Raw genomic sequence first — 8,794 nt, 5'->3', positions numbered from 1 at the left:
TCAAAGTGTCACCTGATACTTAACTAAAAATGTTCCAGTTATCGTCAACTCAAAATCGCTAGTACTTGTTGACAAATGTCCCAATAGTGGTGCACACATGTTCCAATAGTGGTACACAAATGAGACAAATGTTCCAATAGTTGTGCACAAATGGGCCAATTAATTACAAAAAATGATCGGCTATTGGTAAAAAACAAACTTATTAATGGTATTTTCACTATGACAGCTATTGAGGGGTCAACATGACAATAAGGTGACGGAACTATGTTATCTATTGATGCCCTTCCCCTACTCTTTTTAGTACAATTACTATATTTAAAAAATTCTTATGGGAACAGCGACAATAACTTGTTTCTAAAGAGCCTTCCATTCTTCACTGAAATCCAAAATTGTATGAGATGAAATTCTGCTCCAGGCAAAGATCTTCATGTTATTGGCCTAGATACATTGAGAATTTGAGAGCAATATACAAATTTGTGCCTTTGCCATACATGACAAATGACAATGTAATCTGTTCCTGTCCCAAAAATCCTGGTCGCTCCAGATTAATAGGGGACAAATTCGAACGGTGTGAGTCTTTTTCTGTGAATAAGTCTTGTCCTGGATGTGGAGGTGAGGGAAAGTTTGGAAGTGCTATTGATTCACTCCTCCGTTGCATTGAAGGAGGAGAATGAGGAGAAGCAGCCGGCCTCTTCCTCTGAGGTTCATTACAAGCATTTTTTCTCTAGAGTTGATGGGGGTGGATTTTCAGCTTCTGAAATCTAGGGTTTTAACACTCATGGAACATGTAGGCGCTCTGTATGCTTTCTGCAGTGGTACTCAGCTAGTTTTGTAGAACATGGTAGAATCCCCTCACAAGGGCTTTCTGGAGGTTGTATGCAGTACCAGAATCGGTGCATGGCCGGCAATAAGAGCCCTACGCCGTACATAAATCATCAAGGGTATTCGGTTTCATAGTCTGGAGCAAATTGTAACTGTTAAGGTGATAGATGGATTTCGCCCCTGAGAAGACTGGGATTACGAGATTAAGTATGCGGGAATTAGCAGATTGGGGTTTGAAGCGTTGGTCGTCTTTCTGTAATGCATATATTTGCCTTTGTTCTTCCGTATATTTTACTCACGGTTCTTTAGTGGATGATAGTGGGCGTATGATCGGGCTAAGGTATTTTGTATGCCTGCCGTAGTGGCTGCTAGTTCTGTATTTTAGTGTCTTTTAGTTTTGTAGCAAATATTTATTCCAATGATAAGGGTTTTTCTGGTTAGGTGCTGATATAAACTTTAGATGTTGTTATCTATGTAAGCTTGGATCTCTGATTTTAGGGCAAGGGCTCCTTAGTATAATCCCTTATTATAATTAAAAAAAAAAAACATAACAAAAATTAAGAGCTATGTTTCCGTGAATAAACCTTTTCACGTTCTTCTATTTGTAAAATTTAAATAAGCTGCTAGTTCATTTCCTTAAGGAAAACCTACCAATAATTATAAAGTTAACAAATCTCATTAATGAATTGATGGAAATTCGATTGCAGTGACTAGCAATTCACTCTGATAAAAAAGTCTTCATTCCTTGACTTCTTCCTCAGGATTATGCAATACAAAACTTGTGTTAGGCATATAATCTGATTCCTTCATCTTGATGACTAATCGCTACAAAATTGCCTAGATTTCCTCTTGCAATTAGCGCAATGTGTATGGGATCATTGATGCATGGATCATGTTTTTAACTTGAATCCAGCTGACCCTGGCTGTGTTTTCTTTCTTTTAACATCAATCGAAAGACTTGGAGTGCCTCCTTGCCATTTCCATTGCTGTAATATCTAGCAATCATACCATTCCATGAGGTCAAATCTTTAGAGGGTATTCTTTCAAACACTAAGCGGCATCATCTAGCAATTATAATTGTTTTTTGGAAAGACTGTGAAATTGGTATATGTGAATTTCGGCCTCATGATGTTATGAAACTAAATGAAAAATTATTAAAGAAAAAATTGAGAATTGGATGAATTATTCAAAGATTGGAGGATGAAGAGACCTCATTTTGTTTCCTCCAATTGCATGAGTTGGGTCGGTGATAGCAAAATAGGATGCTCTAAAATGAGCAACTGAAAAGAAGAGAGATCCTTCAACAAAATGCTAGCTCTAAAGTTTTCAAGGCACAAACATATATTTGAATATAAATTTTTCATAAATATAAAATAATAACCATTCAAAATGCGTGAACATTTTGATAGCATAAAGAGGAGAGCAAGACGGTATGAACACTTTATGTAGCATGGTTTTCCTTTTCCAAACAAGGTTGCAAGCTTGTGAGTTGTAGCTGTCCATTATATAATGAGCTTCTTGCTCAGCTGGTGTGGGGTTGTTTGTGTTGAATTGACAAGTCAGTATTCATTGTATTTCTGTTGGTAGTTTTGCTCCATGGAGGGGTTGCAGCATTCTCTTCGTCAATGGAGGAATTTGTGGTAGATTTGTCCTCTGAAGAAATGATAATGTGGTGGGCAGGTTAGCATGGTAAAACGATCGGGTGTTTCCAAGTTCCTAAGCAGAAGAACAGTAGCATCTGTTACTAGTATAAACATGGCGACAATTTGCTGGATAGCTGTTGTACTTGTCAAACGCCAGTGGTGTAGTAAGTAGGAGATACCGTTTCTTTAATCTGTGTAATAATTGATTTGTATATGTACTTACTGATTTAATTTGTGTCATATGTACAGATGATTGTTGGGCTTCTTTGTTGTTGCGTCAGTGGAAGGAATCGGTCAAATAGTCACAAACAAGTTGGTTTCTTTATTTGAGCAGCAGATCGTTGATTGTGACAAGAGAAACAGTGGGTGTGACCAAGGTTATATGGATCGTACATTTGTGTACATCATCCAGAATGGAGGTAGTGAAAGGGGGTGGATTATCCTTACAGTAGCGACCATGTTGGTGCTTGTAACACAAGCCCCACATGCCACTACTTCTCTTCCATCATTGTAATTTATTTTGATTTTTTGACGTTTATGACTATTTATATGTAAATATATATTGTATTGTAGAAAAACCTACAAGTTAAAATTGATGGCTACAAATATGTGCTTGCCAATGAGAACTTGCTGCAAAAAACTGTAGCACATTGATCAGTTAGTGTGGCCCTGGTCGTTGAGTGCGGTGGTGACTTTGACAACTACCAAAATGTAATTCTACAACAAATTCATCACATTTTATTATTACTTGTTTGACATTGGTTTTGGGTCTTGCTAGCTTAGGAATTGGCCCAGATCTACTCTTAAAGATACCCTATTACGTAGTCAAAGTTAGCAAAACCCAAAACAAGTGCCAAACAAATAATAATAAAATGTGATGAATTTGTAGAATTACATTTTGGTAGTTGTCAAAGTCACCACCACACTCAACAACCACGACCACACTAACGGGTTGATGGGCCACAACTTTTTTCAATGACTTCTCATCAGTAGGCACATTTGTAGCCATCAATTTTTAACTTGTGGTTTTTAATGCAATACAATATATATTTGCATTTGAATGGTTATGAACTCCAAAAAATAAAAATAAATTTAAAATGATGGAAGAGAAGTAGTGGCATACGAGGCTTTTGTCACAAGCATCAACACAACCACCCTTGTAAGGATAATTCGTCTCCCTTTCGCTACCTCTATAATTTTTCATACGAGGCTTGTGTTACAAGCACCAACACAATTGTCCTTGTAAGGACAATCCACCCACCTTTCACTACCTCAAGAATTCTTGCACTTGTTAGTTCAACACAAACTACCCTTCACTGGCTAAGCAAGAAGCTGATTATATAATGGAGAGCTACAATTCACAAGCTCGCAACCTTGCTTGGAAAGGGAAAACCACGCTACATAAAGTGTTCATACTAGTCTTGCTCTCCTTTTTATGCTATCAAAATGTTCATGGATTTTGAATGGTTATCATTTTTATATTTATATATTTTTTTATATGTATGAAAAATTTATATTCAAATATATGCTTGTGCCTTGAAAACTTTAGAGTTGGCATTTTGTTGAAGGATATCTCTGTTGGCATTCTACACTCTAATGAGAATAGTTGATGTTGTCATTGATGGCAACCAACTGACAACCAACCGGCAATAGGTTTCTACATGCACCGACATACACCGACACCGGCAGGTGCTTTCATCGACATCTAGTTCACACTGGAAATGAAGAATACGGGCACTCAGGCCGACATGGGATAAAGTTTTGTTTATGTGAATTGTTTTGTAAATGTAATTAACTATTTGTAAGCCGACTTGGTATATTGTAAAAGACTCATATATGTATGAGATCGTATAGATCATTTTGTAATGAATGAGATGTATGGTAGAAGATAGTTGTTTAGTGGCAGCGAAGGTTTTTGGTTAAGGTATCTATTTGAGCTTAAACCGGTACTGAACCTGGCATTAGAGATGCTGTTTTGAGCAGTACATTGTATTGGATTTAATTATCCATTTTGTAGTCAGTGAGACTCTTCATTGAGCAGTGAGCTCTAGGCTGTTGGCCTCCGTGCATGTGCATGCCCCTATTGTAAGTAGTATTTATTCATTGGCCAATGAGTAAATATTTTGGGTCACAAATCCCATCGAGGTTTTTCCCACACCAGGTTTCCTCGTTAAATATCTTGTGTTATGGTGTGTTTCTATGCTGTCTTTGTTATTTGTGTTTACTGCATTAATTTTTGTTTACCGGTACACTGTTTTGGGTTGCAAAGTTATAAATAAGTTTAAATATTCATTCAACCGGTTAGACACTAATTCACCCCCCCCTCTCAGTGTCTTTGGGACTGTCATTGAATCTAATAATCTCATCTTTTCAGTTGCTCATTTTAGAGCATCCTATTTTGCTATCACCAACCGAACTCATGCAACTAGAGGAAACAAAATGAGGTCTCCTCATCCTCCAATCTTTGATAATAATTCATCCTATTTCTCAAATTTTCTTTAATAATTTTCAATTAGTTTCATAACATCACGAGGCCAAAATTCACATATACCAATTTCACATTGTCTTTCCAAAAAACAATTATAATCGCTAATGAAAACACTAAGCTGTTAGGGTCTGATGAATAGTCTTTCTCATGTCTAACAACCCAAAAAACAAATAAAATTAGCATATGTCAAGGCTTCATGGGAGTGTATACCAGTCTTGAAAGGCTCAAAACCTATAGAATCTTGAGAATTGTAAGGATCTCAACAAGATGAAGAGTAGAGACTTGATGAAGGTCTGAAAATAATAATGCCTTCAACCTATGACAAAGATGTAGAGATATGAGTCTATGCTTGTGAGTTCAAAGGGGCCTATTGGGTGTCTATGATGTGGTAAAGTTTCCAAAGCATGAAAAATGTTGTCCATGTGCCCATGACAAGACCAAATTTTCTAAAAGGAAAATGGGTAAAAAAATGTTTTAAGGCCCAATTCTTTCAAGAGAAAGTGCAAATATAATAACAATATTCACAATGTTTTGAGGAGGTGCAAGATAAAATAAAAGATGACATTTTAAATATTGTTGAGTGCTAAATGAAATGAAACGATTTCCATCCATTCCTCCACCTAATTCCTATTATTATGGGCTATCCTCCATTCACCACTTTTAATTCCTTTGATTTCCTCTTCATCTGGAGATTCCATTTTGGAGGGAGTGCATCTCGGTCTTTGATTTTGAAATGCTACAATCTTGTTTTCTAGTGCAAGCTCTAGAGGTAGAGGGTTAAAGGGGGTGTTTGGGATTCATTTTAGGATTGATTAGTGTTTATTCTTAGCAGACCTAGCTAGTGACAAAGCTTTTTAGAGTTTCAACCATTGAAGTTTAGTTGCAAGAAAGTAGTGAATTCTACTGAAGTGTTAGAAAATAATATTGTGGAGAGTATCATAGGTTTCATGTCTTGAGGACTTTATATACAGTTGTAGGAATGGTTGTAATAAGTGTTCCTCTTTCCAAAACTATTGTTATGTGTAAATCTGAATTGATAAATGTGACAGCATTTTAAAAATTAGTATAGTCTTTATAATGATCAATTTGTACATGGATATGTGCAACTTAGTAATAGATTACTAGGTATGCTTTTCTATGATACTTAAACCTTGACTGAATTTTTATGTTTTGATCAACTGTTATATGTTTGGATTCATTGCAAATTCATTCTTGTTAGTTGTGAATCTACAATCCACTAATAGACACCAATCTCGAAATGTATTGATTCAATCAAATATTAGAAAAGAACTAATCATTTTTTTTTGGTTCGGTAATAGATAATTATACTGTTAAATCTAAAATAGCATTTACATCGATATAGCCCATCAAGAGACTATAGCCATGATCTTCCCTATCCACCCTTTACATCACTGTATCATTCAAAATGCAAACACAAAATCTGCCACATATATCAGAATTCCAATCCTAACTCTATGATGCCCACCCGAAATCACAGTACCACTATTACAAGGGTATACAAAAAACAAAACCCCTTTCAGTGACTACCCAAGACCAACCCACACACCATTCATTCATGAAATTTAATAGAGATTACAAAAAATTTACAAGACATCATGGATGCCAAAAAGAGGGACATCCCTCATTCTTTACCCGCTTCATCCACCTTTGCTCTCATTTTCTTCAACACAGCCACCACCTTCTTCCTCACTGTCTGCTTCTTCTCCCTTGGTTCCCATGACTACGGTTGCAAAAGCAGTGTTCACCTCTGCCTCTTTTTGCTGGAGATATGCCTTTAGGGTTTTCCACCCAATTAAGGCTTCCACCCTTATTTCCTCTCTGTTACATCCAAGCGGCCAACAAATGAATGGGATTAGCTCATACACCTCATCAGCGTCCAGTCGGTCAATGCCTTCTCTGATATTGAAACCCGCTCCAGCAATGGCCCATTCCATCACAGAATCCAGCCCATGAATCCAATCCTCCTCCACACTTGTTTTCATGACCCATTAAATGGTTTCCGCCCTTTCTCCCAAGTCTAATCCCCACACTACCACCATGGCAACAATGTCCATGTTGGTTCGGTAGCGGTGCTTGGTCTGCAAAAAAACATCCCTCGACAACAATTCAATTATCTGCAAAAACTCCTCATCACCAAATTTAAAGAGGCATTTGAGCCTCTTCGCAGAAACCAACCCCAAGAAATCTGCTTGCTGCCTAGTCGTGATCAATGTAAATGATGCCTCCATCACCCTTTCCCAATAGAGCACCCGTCACTTCTGTCTGAGGAATAAAACCATCCTCCGCCCCCTTTTAAAACCACCCAGAGACCTCTGTCCCATCACCCATCTTCCCTTAAACTCTCATTAATGATTCCTTCGTGTGACGGCGTACCAAAGATGTCAGAAATTGAATGTGAGATTTCGTAAATCTTCAATACTGGTATCTCTTTCATCATTTAAAATTAACGCCCACTTTGATAGCACTTCCGCCACCTCATTGCCCGCGTGCTGTACATGCGAAATTTGGTAACTATAAAAGGTTGCCAATTCTTGTTTGATAGCATAGATGTACTTTTGCAAATGCCAAGCTTGCACTTCACCCAATTTAATCGCATTGAGAATGATTAAAGAGTCACCCTCCAAGTGAATTTTCGGAAGGTCCAAGGGTCTACCAAGTTTGATAGCATGAAGAGCTGCCATAGCCTTCGCAACATTATTCGTCCCATCATCTAGTCGCTTTGCTCCCAAAGTGATGATATTCCCTTGCCAATCCCTAACCACAAATTCTGCTTCTGAAGGGCCCGGATTGCCCTTTGATGCTCCATCAAAATTGATTTTAAACCATCCCTCCATCTGCTTTAGCCACATTGCCTCCTTTGAAAAACTAGTTTCTGGATGCACCTGACCATGCCCATTAACAGGCCGAAGAAAAGAATTAATCATTAAACAAGTAATTCTAGTTCATTTATAACTTAAATTAGATAGCCCATGGTTCTACAATAAAATAGGGAACAACTCATATAACTTATATTTATTAATTTACCTTTTGGTCCATGTGGATTTCCTCTACCTTGCACTTATTTCAATGGTGATGAAATCAACTATATAGAGGTGTTAGTATAACGATCTGGATGTAATAAATTGCCTATTAAAAAAATTCTTACAAGAAGCATTTTCAACAAAGTCCACATTCAAACTGATTTAAATCTACCCTCAATAAATAGCTTGGGACAATGTGAAAATTGGGAATGCATTATAGATGTGACAAGTCTTCAGCATGTTGTTTTCTGTTTAGTTCTGTGCATGATTGGGTTCATCAAGTTCTCGTAACCTCTATATTTGAAATTCAATTTCGATTACAGCTATACTAGGCTTATTCTTCTTCTTGATTTCTTTCTTAAACCAGGAGGATTGTAATCAGATCCTTTCAAATGGCCCATGATTTCTTAGTGGTTGCTTTATTCCTTAAGGATTGGGCTCATGGTTTCAATTCAGAAAAGGAAAATGTCAACAAAATTCTTGTTTGGGTCTGTCTTCCTGGACTGCCATGGGATTTTGGCCATTAACACTGCCATTGGATTTGACAAAACTGTTAAGGGTGGATGCAATCATCAAATCTAGGAAACATTTGTTGTTTGTTAGATCAAGTGTTCTTGAGGAGGTCGACAAGGTTGGCCTTCTGGTGATCACTTTATCATCCAAGCTTGGTGATTGTGTAATGGATTGCTTTTGAAGATTCTCTGATGGTCTGTCACAATTGCCTTAAATCTGGTTATGCAACACTAATTGCAGGGTGTCCGAGTAATAGGAGACTTAGTAGAATCTTGCAGAAAAAAGAA

The 8,794-nt window shown here is 37.3% G+C and overlaps 1 long non-coding RNA gene across 1 annotated transcript; it reads left to right on the top strand.

The window, feature by feature from the left end:
• The first annotated feature begins 336 nt into the window (after positions 1 to 336).
• LOC131066894 (uncharacterized) lies at positions 337 to 6,094 on the top strand. The gene is made up of 3 exons (XR_009111742.2): positions 337 to 1,162; positions 2,503 to 2,629; positions 2,715 to 6,094. It is a non-coding gene; the product is annotated as an uncharacterized LOC131066894 (long non-coding RNA).
• Positions 6,095 to 8,794: the final 2,700 nt, after the last annotated feature.

This window comes from Cryptomeria japonica, chromosome 9 (genome assembly GCF_030272615.1).
Source record: "Cryptomeria japonica chromosome 9, Sugi_1.0, whole genome shotgun sequence".
Classification (NCBI taxonomy): Eukaryota; Viridiplantae; Streptophyta; class Pinopsida; order Cupressales; family Cupressaceae; genus Cryptomeria; species Cryptomeria japonica.
Note: the sequence above shows the minus strand (reverse complement) of the source record. Positions and strands in the feature narration are given on the sequence as shown.